Below are 11,223 nucleotides of genomic sequence, written 5' to 3' on the forward strand. Positions count from 1 at the left end.
TTTGATTCAGTGATTTTATAAAAACATCTAGGAAGCACAATTTAGCAGTGGGTTGCAGAGAAAAAGAAATATGCTGGCAAAAAAATCAAATTGCGTGATTAAACAGCTCTTCATTTTCTGGCTTTATTTTTATGCTAACAAATTTGTTCTCTGAAAAGTGTCCACAAAGCCAAGTCTCTGATTAACACCTTTGTAGGGATGGTTTTTCACCTATTACTAAATTAAACTTGCTTCATTGGAAAGGCAGCAAGATGTATCCTCATTTCAATGTCTACTGAAATAATACAGGTTGACACCAGGAAACATTAACGCCACTGCATCCTTGCTGCTTTCTCATGTGGAAGTCTGTTTAATGTGAAAACAAGGTGATATCTAATTAGCACACAGGTAAGATATTAAGAAAATCTTTATTTAAGGGTGAAGATGTTTCTCACAAAATTGTTGACCCAATGCATCATTGAAATTCAAGCTGGAAAGATGATTTTAATATATCACTTGTACATTTTGTATTGCTCTTCTGGTGACAATGTAGTTTGTTTTTGTCAATTACCATTTTAATAATAGGGTAAAGAAAATGAAGTGGATTTTTGAAAGAAAACAATACTGTCAATATACTATTAACACAAATTAAAATGGTAAAAGTTATTGTACTTTAAGTAAAAATAAAAGAGACAAAATATCAATCCCAGTTTTGGATTACTTTAATTAACAAAAAAAATGCATATAGCAGAGGATAGTTTCAATCTGCCTACCTCTGGGTTATGAGCCCAGCATGCTTCCATTGCAGTACTCTCCTGCACATGTAAGTGCAAGAGATCATGAAGCACTCACTCATCATGGGAAAGTACCAATGTGTTTCTTCGTTGGTTGATGGAAGAAACATCTTACAAAAACTCTCCAGATTATTGACTTTTTAAAGTTTTTCTAGGAAACGTTTTAGATGAATGCTTATTAGCCTTTGTCAGTATGGACTTTTGCAAAGTGTCTCTGTGGCGCAATCGGTTAGTGTGTTTGGCTATTAACCAAAAGGTTGGTGGTTCAATCCCACCCAGGGACGTAATTAACCTTGTGATCAGATTTTGGTGATATTTAAGTAGACAAGTCAAAATTTCAAACCTCCTCTTATGGTGTAGGGTACATGGCCTTCTCTGATGTAATCAGAGTTAGATTTGATTCAGTGATTTTATAAAAAACAGCTAGGAAGCACAATTTAGCAGTGGGTTGCAGAGAAAAAAATATGCTGGCAGAAAAATCCAATCGAGTGATTAAACAGCTCTTCATTTTCTGGCTTTATTTTTATGCTAACAAATTTGTTCTCTGAAAAGTGTCCACAAAGCCAAGTCTCTGATTAACACCTTTGTAAGGATGGTTTATCACCTATTACTAAATTAAACTTGCTTCATTGGAAAGGCAGCAAGATGCATCCTCATTTCAATGTCTACTGAAATAATACAAGTTGACACCAGGAAACATTAACGCCACTGCATCCTTGCTGCTTTCTCATGTGGAAGTCTGTTTAATGTGAAAACAAGGTGATATCTAATTAGCACACAGGTAAGGAATTAAGAAAATCTTTATTTAAGGGTGAAGATGTTTCTCACAAAATTGTTGACCCAATGCAACATTGAAATTCAAGCTGGAAAGATGATTTTAATATATCACTTGTACATTTTGTATTGCTCTTCTGGTGACAATGTAGTTTGTTTTTGTCAATTGCCATTTTAATAATAGGGTAAAGAAAATTAAGTGGATTTTTGAAAGAAAACAATACTGTCAATATACTATTAAAACAAATTAAAATGGTAAAAGTTATTGTACTTTAAGTAAAAATAAAAGAGCCAAAATATCAATCCCAGTTTTGGATTACTTTAATTAACAAACAAAAAAATGCATATAGCAGAGGATAGTTTCAATCTGCCTACCTCTGGGTTATGGGCCCAGCATGCTTCCATTGCTGTACTCTGCTGCACATGTAAGTGCAAGAGATCCTGAAGCACTCACTCATCATGGGAAAGTACCAATGTGTTTCTTCGTTGGTTGATGGAAGAAACATCTTACAAAAACTCTCCAGATTATTGACTTTTTTAAGTTTTTCTAGGAAACGTTTTAGATGAATGCTTATTAGCATTTGTCAGTATGTACTTTTGCAAAGTGTCTCTGTGGCGCAATCAGTTAGTGTGTACGGCTATTAACCAAAAGGTTGGTGGTTCAATCCCACCCAGGGACGTAATTGACCTTGTTATCAGATTTTGGTGATCTTTAAGTAGACAAGTCAAATTTCATACCCCCTTTTATGGTGTAGGGTACCTGGCCTTCTCTGATGTAATCAGAGTTAGATTTGATTCAGTGATTTTATAAAAACATCTAGGAAGCACAATTTAGCAGTGGGTTGCAGAGAAAAAGAAATATGCTGGCAAAAAAATCAAATTGCGTGATTAAACAGCTCTTCATTTTCTGGCTTTATTTTTATGCTAACAAATTTGTTCTCTGAAAAGTGTCCACAAAGCCAAGTCTCTGATTAACACCTTTGTAGGGATGGTTTTTCACCTATTACTAAATTAAACTTGCTTCATTGGAAAGGCAGCAAGATGTATCCTCATTTCAATGTCTACTGAAATAATACAGGTTGACACCAGGAAACATTAACGCCACTGCATCCTTGCTGCTTTCTCATGTGGAAGTCTGTTTAATGTGAAAACAAGGTGATATCTAATTAGCACACAGGTAAGGAATTAAGAAAATCTTTATTTAAGGGTGAAGATGTTTCTCACAAAATTGTTGACCCAATGCATCATTGAAATTCAAGCTGGAAAGATGATTTTAATATATCACTTGTACATTTTGTATTGCTCTTCTGGTGACAATGTAGTTTGTTTTTGTCAATTACCATTTTAATAATAGGGTAAAGAAAATGAAGTGGATTTTTGAAAGAAAACAATACTGTCAATATACTATTAAAACAAATTAAAATGGTAAAAGTTATTGTACTTTAAGTAAAAATAAAAGAGACAAAATATCAATCCCAGTTTTGGATTACTTTAATTAACAAAAAAAATGCATATAGCAGAGGATAGTTTCAATCTGCCTACCTCTGGGTTATGGGCCCAGCATGCTTCCATTGCAGTACTCTGCTGCACATGTAAGTGCAAGAGATCATGAAGCACTCACTCATCATGGGAAAGTACCAATGTGTTTCTTCGTTGGTTGATGGAAGAAACATCTTACAAAAACTCTCCAGATTATTGACTTTTTAAAGTTTTTCTAGGAAACGTTTTAGATGAATGCTTATTAGCCTTTGTCAGTATGGACTTTTGCAAAGTGTCTCTGTGGCGCAATCGGTTAGTGTGTTTGGCTATTAACCAAAAGGTTGGTGGTTCAATCCCACCCAGGGACGTAATTTACCTTGTGATCAGATTTTGGTGATATTTAAGTAGACAAGTCAAAATTTCAAACCTCCTCTTATGGTGTAGGGTACATGGCCTTCTCTGATGTAATCAGAGTTAGATTTGATTCAGTGATTTTATAAAAAACAGCTAGGAAGCACAATTTAGCAGTGGGTTGCAGAGAAAAAAAATATGCTGGCAGAAAAATCCAATCGAGTGATTAAACAGCTCTTCATTTTCTGGCTTTATTTTTATGCTAACAAATTTGTTCTCTGAAAAGTGTCCACAAAGCCAAGTCTCTGATTAACACCTTTGTAAGGATGGTTTTTCACCTATTACTAAATTAAACTTGCTTCATTGGAAAGGCAGCAAGATGCATCCTCATTTCAATGTCTACTGAAATAATACAGGTTGACACCAGGAAACATTAACGCCACTGCATCCTTGCTGCTTTCTCATGTGGAAGTCTGTTTAATGTGAAAACAAGGTGATATCTAATTAGCACACAGGTAAGGAATTAAGAAAATCTTTATTTAAGGGTGAAGATGTTTCTCACAAAATCGTTGCCCCAATGCATCATTGAAATTCAAGCTGGAAAGATGATTTTAATATATCACTTGTACATTTTGTATTGCTCTTCTGGTGACAATGTAGTTTGTTTTTGTCAATTACCATTTTAATAATAGGGTAAAGAAAATTAAGTGGATTTTTGAAAGAAAACAATACTGTCAATATACTATTAAAACAAATTAAAATGGTAAAAGTTATTGTACTTTAAGTAAAAATAAAAGAGCCAAAATATCAATCCCAGTTTTGGATTACTTTAATTAACAAACAAAAAAATGCATATAGCAGAGGATAGTTTTAATCTGCCTACCTCTGGGTTATGGGCCCAGCATGCTTCCATTGCTGTACTCTGCTGCACATGTAAGTGCAAGAGATCCTGAAGCACTCACTCATCATGGGAAAGTACCAATGTGTTCCTTCGTTGGTTGATAGAAGAAACATCTTACAAAAACTCTCCAGATTATTGACTTTTTTAAGTTTTTCTAGGAAACGTTTTAGATGAATGCTTATTAGCATTTGTCAGTATGTACTTTTTGCAAAGTGTCTCTGTGGCGCTATCAGTTAGTATGTACGGCTATTAACCAAAAGGTTGGTGGTTCAATCCCACCCAGGGACCTAATTGACCTTGTTATCAGATTTTGGTGATCTTTAAGTAGACAAGTCAAAATTTCAAACCCCCTGTTATGGTGTAGGGTACCTGGCCTTCTCTGATGTAATCAGAGTTAGATTTGATTCAGTGATTTTATAAAAACAGCTAGGAAGCACAATTTAGCAGTGGGTTGCAGAGAAAAAAAATATGCTGGCAGAAAAATCCAATCGAGTGATTAAACAGCTCTTTATTTTCTGGCTTTATTTTTATGCTAACAAATTTGTTCTCTGAAAAGTGTCCACAAAGCCAAGTCTCTGATTAACACCTTTGTAAGGATGGTTTTTCACCTATTACTAAATTAAACTTGCTTCATTGGAAAGGCAGCAAGATGCATCCTCATTTCAATGTCTACTGAAATAATACAAGTTGACACCAGGAAACATTAACGCCACTGCATCCTTGCTGCTTTCTCATGTGGAAGTCTGTTTAATGTGAAAACAAGGTGATATCTAATTAGCACACAGGTAAGGAATTAAGAAAATCTTTATTTAAGGGTGAAGATGTTTCTCACAAAATTGTTGACCCAATGCATCATTGAAATTCAAGCTGGAAAGATGATTTTAATATATCACTTGTACATTTTGTATTGCTCTTCTGGTGACAATGTAGTTTGTTTTTGTCAATTACCATTTTAATAATAGGGTAAAGAAAATGAAGTGGATTTTTGAAAGAAAACAATACTGTCAATATACTATTAAAACAAATTAAAATGGTAAAAGTTATTGTACTTTAAGTAAAAATAAAAGAGACAAAATATCAATCCCAGTTTTGGATTACTTTAATTAACAAAAAAAAAATGCATATAGCAGAGGATAGTTTCAATCTGCCTACCTCTGGGTTATGGGCCCAGCATGCTTCCATTGCAGTACTCTGCTGCACATGTAAGTTCAAGAGATCCTGAAGCACTCACTCATCATGGGAAAGTACCAATGTGTTTCTTCGTTGGTTGATGGAAGAAACATCTTACAAAAACTCTCCAGATTATTGACTTTTTAAAGTTTTTCTAGGAAACGTTTTAGATGAATGCTTATTAGCCTTTGTCAGTATGGACTTTTGCAAAGTGTCTCTGTGGCGCAATCAGTTAGTATGTACGGCTATTAACCAAAAGGTTGGTGGTTCAATCCCACCGAGGGACCTAATTGACCTTGTTATCAGATTTTGGTGATCTTTAAGTAGACAAGTCAAAATTTCAAACCCCCTGTTATGGTGTAGGGTACCTGGCCTTCTCTGATGTAATCAGAGTTAGATTTGATTCAGTGATTTTATAAAAACATCTAGGAAGCACAATTTAGCAGTGGGTTGCAGAAAAAAAAAATATGCTGCCAGAAAAATCCAATAGAGTGATTAAACAGCTCTTTATTTTCTGGCTTTATTTTTATGCTAACAAATTTGTTCTCTGAAAAGTGTCCACAAAGCCAAGTCTCTGATTAACACCTTTGTAGGGATGGTTTTTCACCTATTACTAAATTAAACTTGCTTCATTGGAAAGGCAGCAAGATGTATCCTCATTTCAATGTCTACTGAAATAATACAGGTTGACACCAGGAAACATTAACGCCACTGCATCCTTGCTGCTTTCTCATATGGAAGTCTGTTTAATGTGAAAACAAGGTGATATCTAATTAGCACACAGGTAAGGAATTAAGAAAATCTTTATTTAAGGGTGAAGATGTTTCTCACAAAATTGTTGACCCAATGCATCATTGAAATTCAAGCTGGAAAGATGATTTTAATATATCACTTGTACATTTTGTATTGCTCTTCTGGTGACAATGTAGTTTGTTTTTGTCAATTACCATTTTAATAATAGGGTAAAGAAAATGAAGTGGATTTTTGAAAGAAAACAATACTGTCAATATACTATTAAAACAAATTAAAATGGTAAAAGTTATTGTACTTTAAGTAAAAATAAAAGAGACAAAATATCAATCCCAGTTTTGGATTACTTTAATTAACAAAAAAAATGCATATAGCAGAGGATAGTTTCAATCTGCCTACCTCTGGGTTATGGGCCCAGCATGCTTCCATTGCAGTATTCTGCTGCACATGTAAGTGCAAGAGATCCTGAAGCACTCACTCATCATGGGAAAGTACCAATGTGTTTCTTCGTTGGTTGATGGAAGAAACATCTTACAAAATCTCTCCAGATTATTGACTTTTTAAAGTTTTTCTAGGAAACGTTTTAGATGAATGCTTATTAGCCTTTGTCAGTATGGACTTTTGCAAAGTGTCTCTGTGGCGCAATCGGTTAGTGTGTTTGGCTATTAACCAAAAGGTTGGTGGTTCAATCCCACCAAGGGACGTAATTAGCCTTGTGATCAGATTTTGGTGATATTTAAGTAGACAAGTCAAAATTTCAAACCTCCTCTTATGGTGTAGGGTACCTGGCCTTCTCTGATGTAATCAGAGTTAGATTTGATTCAGTGATTTTATAAAAAACAGCTAGGAAGCACAATTTAGCAGTGGGTTGCAGAGAAAAAAAATATGCTGGCAAAAAAATCCAATCGAGTGATTAAACAGCTCTTCATTTTCTGGCTTTATTTTTATGCTAACAAATTTGTTCTCTGAAAAGTGTCCACAAAGCCAAGTCTCTGATTAACACCTTTGTAAGGATGGTTTTTCACCTATTACTAAATTAAACTTGCTTCATTGGAAAGGCAGCAAGATGCGTCCTCATTTCAATGTCTACTGAAATAATACAAGTTGACACCAGGAAACATTAACGCCACTGCATCCTTGCTGCTTTCTCATGTGGAAGTCTGTTTAATGTGAAAACAAGGTGATATCTAATTAGCACACAGGTAAGGAATTAAGAAAATCTTTATTTAAGGGTGAAGATGTTTCTCACAAAATTGTTGACCCAATGCAACATTGAAATTCAAGCTGGAAAGATGATTTTAATATATCACTTGTACATTTTGTATTGCTCTTCTGGTGACAATGTAGTTTGTTTTTGTCAATTACCATTTTAATAATAGGGTAAAGAAAATGAAGTGGATTTTTGAAAGAAAACAATACTGTCAATATACTATTAAAACAAATTAAAATGGTAAAAGTTATTGTACTTTAAGTAAAAATAAAAGAGACAAAATATCAATCCCAGTTTTGGATTACTTTAATTAACAAAAAAAATGCATATAGCAGAGGATAGTTTCAATCTGCCTACCTCTGGGTTATGGGCCCAGCATGCTTCCATTGCAGTATTCTGCTGCACATGTAAGTGCAAGAGATCCTGAAGCACTCACTCATCATGGGAAAGTACCAATGTGTTTCTTCGTTGGTTGATGGAAGAAACATCTTACAAAAACTCTCCAGATTATTGACTTTTTAAAGTTTTTCTAGGAAACGTTTTAGATGAATGCTTATTAGCCTTTGTCAGTATGGACTTTTGCAAAGTGTCTCTGTGGCGCAATCGGTTAGTGTGTTTGGCTATTAACCAAAAGGTTGGTGGTTCAATCCCACCAAGGGACGTAATTAACCTTGTGATCAGATTTTGGTGATATTTAAGTAGACAAGTCAAAATTTCAAACCTCCTCTTATGGTGTAGGGTACCTGGCCTTCTCTGATGTAATCAGAGTTAGATTTGATTCAGTGATTTTATAAAAAACAGCTAGGAAGCACAATTTAGCAGTGGGTTGCAGAGAAAAAAAATATGCTGGCAGAAAAATCCAATCGAGTGATTAAACAGCTCTTCATTTTCTGGCTTTATTTTTATGCTAACAAATTTGTTCTCTGAAAAGTGTCCACAAAGCCAAGTCTCTGATTAACACCTTTGTAAGGATGGTTTTTCACCTATTACTAAATTAAACTTGCTTCATTGGAAAGGCAGCAAGATGCATCCTCATTTCAATGTCTACTGAAATAATACAGGTTGACACCAGGAAACATTAACGCCACTGCATCCTTGCTGCTTTCTCATGTGGAAGTCTGTTAAATGTGAAAACAAGGTGATATCTAATTAGCACACAGGTAAGGAATTAAGAAAATCTTTATTTAAGGGTGAAGATGTTTCTCACAAAATCGTTGCCCCAATGCATCATTGAAATTCAAGCTGGAAAGATGATTTTAATATATCACTTGTACATTTTGTATTGCTCTTCTGGTGACAATGTAGTTTGTTTTTGTCAATTACCATTTTAATAATAGGGTAAAGAAAATTAAGTGGATTTTTGAAAGAAAACAATACTGTCAATATACTATTAAAACAAATTAAAATGGTAAAAGTTATTGTACTTTAAGTAAAAATAAAAGAGCCAAAATATCAATCCCAGTTTTGGATTACTTTAATTAACAAACAAAAAAATGCATATAGCAGAGGATAGTTTCAATCTGCCTACCTCTGGGTTATGGGCCCAGCATGCTTCCATTGCTGTACTCTGCTGCACATGTAAGTGCAAGAGATCCTGAAGCACTCACTCATCATGGGAAAGTACCAATGTGTTTCTTCGTTGGTTGATAGAAGAAACATCTTACAAAAACTCTCCAGATTATTGATTTTTTTAAGTTTTTCTAGGAAACGTTTTAGATGAATGCTTATTAGCATTTGTCAGTATGTACTTTTGCAAAGTGTCTCTGTGGCGCAATCAGTTAGTGTGTACGGCTATTAACCAAAAGGTTGGTGGTTCAATCCCACCCAGGGACGTAATTGACCTTGTTATCAGATTTTGGTGATCTTTAAGTAGACAAGTCAAATTTCATACCCCCTGTTATGGTGCAGGGTACCTGGCCTTCTCTGATGTAATCAGAGTTAGATTTGATTCAGTGATTTTATAAAAACATCTAGGAAGCACAATTTAGCAGTGGGTTGCAGAGAAAAAGAAATATGCTGGCAAAAAAATCAAATTGCGTGATTAAACAGCTCTTCATTTTCTGGCTTTATTTTTATGCTAACAAATTTGTTCTCTGAAAAGTGTCCACAAAGCCAAGTCTCTGATTAACACCTTTGTAGGGATGGTTTTTCACCTATTACTAAATTAAACTTGCTTCATTGGAAAGGCAGCAAGATGTATCCTCATTTCAATGTCTACTGAAATAATACAGGTTGACACCAGGAAACATTAACGCCACTGCATCCTTGCTGCTTTCTCATGTGGAAGTCTGTTTAATGTGAAAACAAGGTGATATCTAATTAGCACACAGGTAAGATATTAAGAAAATCTTTATTTAAGGGTGAAGATGTTTCTCACAAAATTGTTGACCCAATGCATCATTGAAATTCAAGCTGGAAAGATGATTTTAATATATCACTTGTACATTTTGTATTGCTCTTCTGGTGACAATGTAGTTTGTTTTTGTCAATTACCATTTTAATAATAGGGTAAAGAAAATGAAGTGGATTTTTGAAAGAAAACAATACTGTCAATATACTATTAACACAAATTAAAATGGTAAAAGTTATTGTACTTTAAGTAAAAATAAAAGAGACAAAATATCAATCCCAGTTTTGGATTACTTTAATTAACAAAAAAAATGCATATAGCAGAGGATAGTTTCAATCTGCCTACCTCTGGGTTATGAGCCCAGCATGCTTCCATTGCAGTACTCTCCTGCACATGTAAGTGCAAGAGATCATGAAGCACTCACTCATCATGGGAAAGTACCAATGTGTTTCTTCGTTGGTTGATGGAAGAAACATCTTACAAAAACTCTCCAGATTATTGACTTTTTAAAGTTTTTCTAGGAAACGTTTTAGATGAATGCTTATTAGCCTTTGTCAGTATGGACTTTTGCAAAGTGTCTCTGTGGCGCAATCGGTTAGTGTGTTTGGCTATTAACCAAAAGGTTGGTGGTTCAATCCCACCCAGGGACGTAATTAACCTTGTGATCAGATTTTGGTGATATTTAAGTAGACAAGTCAAAATTTCAAACCTCCTCTTATGGTGTAGGGTACATGGCCTTCTCTGATGTAATCAGAGTTAGATTTGATTCAGTGATTTTATAAAAAACAGCTAGGAAGCACAATTTAGCAGTGGGTTACAGAGAAAAAAATATGCTGGCAGAAAAATCCAATCGAGTGATTAAACAGCTCTTCATTTTCTGGCTTTATTTTTATGCTAACAAATTTGTTCTCTGAAAAGTGTCCACAAAGCCAAGTCTCTGATTAACACCTTTGTAAGGATGGTTTATCACCTATTACTAAATTAAACTTGCTTCATTGGAAAGGCAGCAAGATGCATCCTCATTTCAATGTCTACTGAAATAATACAAGTTGACACCAGGAAACATTAACGCCACTGCATCCTTGCTGCTTTCTCATGTGGAAGTCTGTTTAATGTGAAAACAAGGTGATATCTAATTAGCACACAGGTAAGGAATTAAGAAAATCTTTATTTAAGGGTGAAGATGTTTCTCACAAAATTGTTGACCCAATGCAACATTGAAATTCAAGCTGGAAAGATGATTTTAATATATCACTTGTACATTTTGTATTGCTCTTCTGGTGACAATGTAGTTTGTTTTTGTCAATTGCCATTTTAATAATAGGGTAAAGAAAATTAAGTGGATTTTTGAAAGAAAACAATACTGTCAATATACTATTAAAACAAATTAAAATGGTAAAAGTTATTGTACTTTAAGTAAAAATAAAAGAGCCAAAATATCAATCCCAGTTTTGGATTACTTTAA

At 34.4% G+C, this 11,223-nt stretch overlaps 3 non-coding genes across 3 annotated transcripts; all 3 read left to right on the forward strand.

Moving 5' to 3' along the window:
• Positions 1–983: 983 nt before the first annotated feature.
• On the forward strand, positions 984–1,057 carry TRNAN-AUU (transfer RNA asparagine (anticodon AUU)). Its single transcript has one exon. It is a non-coding gene; the product is annotated as a tRNA-Asn (tRNA).
• A 2,263-nt stretch (positions 1,058–3,320) lies between these two features.
• Positions 3,321–3,394, forward strand: TRNAN-AUU (transfer RNA asparagine (anticodon AUU)). The gene has a single exon. It is a non-coding gene; the product is annotated as a tRNA-Asn (tRNA).
• A 6,940-nt stretch (positions 3,395–10,334) lies between these two features.
• TRNAN-AUU (transfer RNA asparagine (anticodon AUU)) lies at positions 10,335–10,408 on the forward strand. The gene has a single exon. It is a non-coding gene; the product is annotated as a tRNA-Asn (tRNA).
• Positions 10,409–11,223: the final 815 nt, after the last annotated feature.

This window comes from Pseudophryne corroboree, unplaced genomic scaffold, assembly GCF_028390025.1.
Source record: "Pseudophryne corroboree isolate aPseCor3 unplaced genomic scaffold, aPseCor3.hap2 scaffold_610, whole genome shotgun sequence".
NCBI lineage: Eukaryota > Metazoa > Chordata > Amphibia > Anura > Myobatrachidae > Pseudophryne > Pseudophryne corroboree.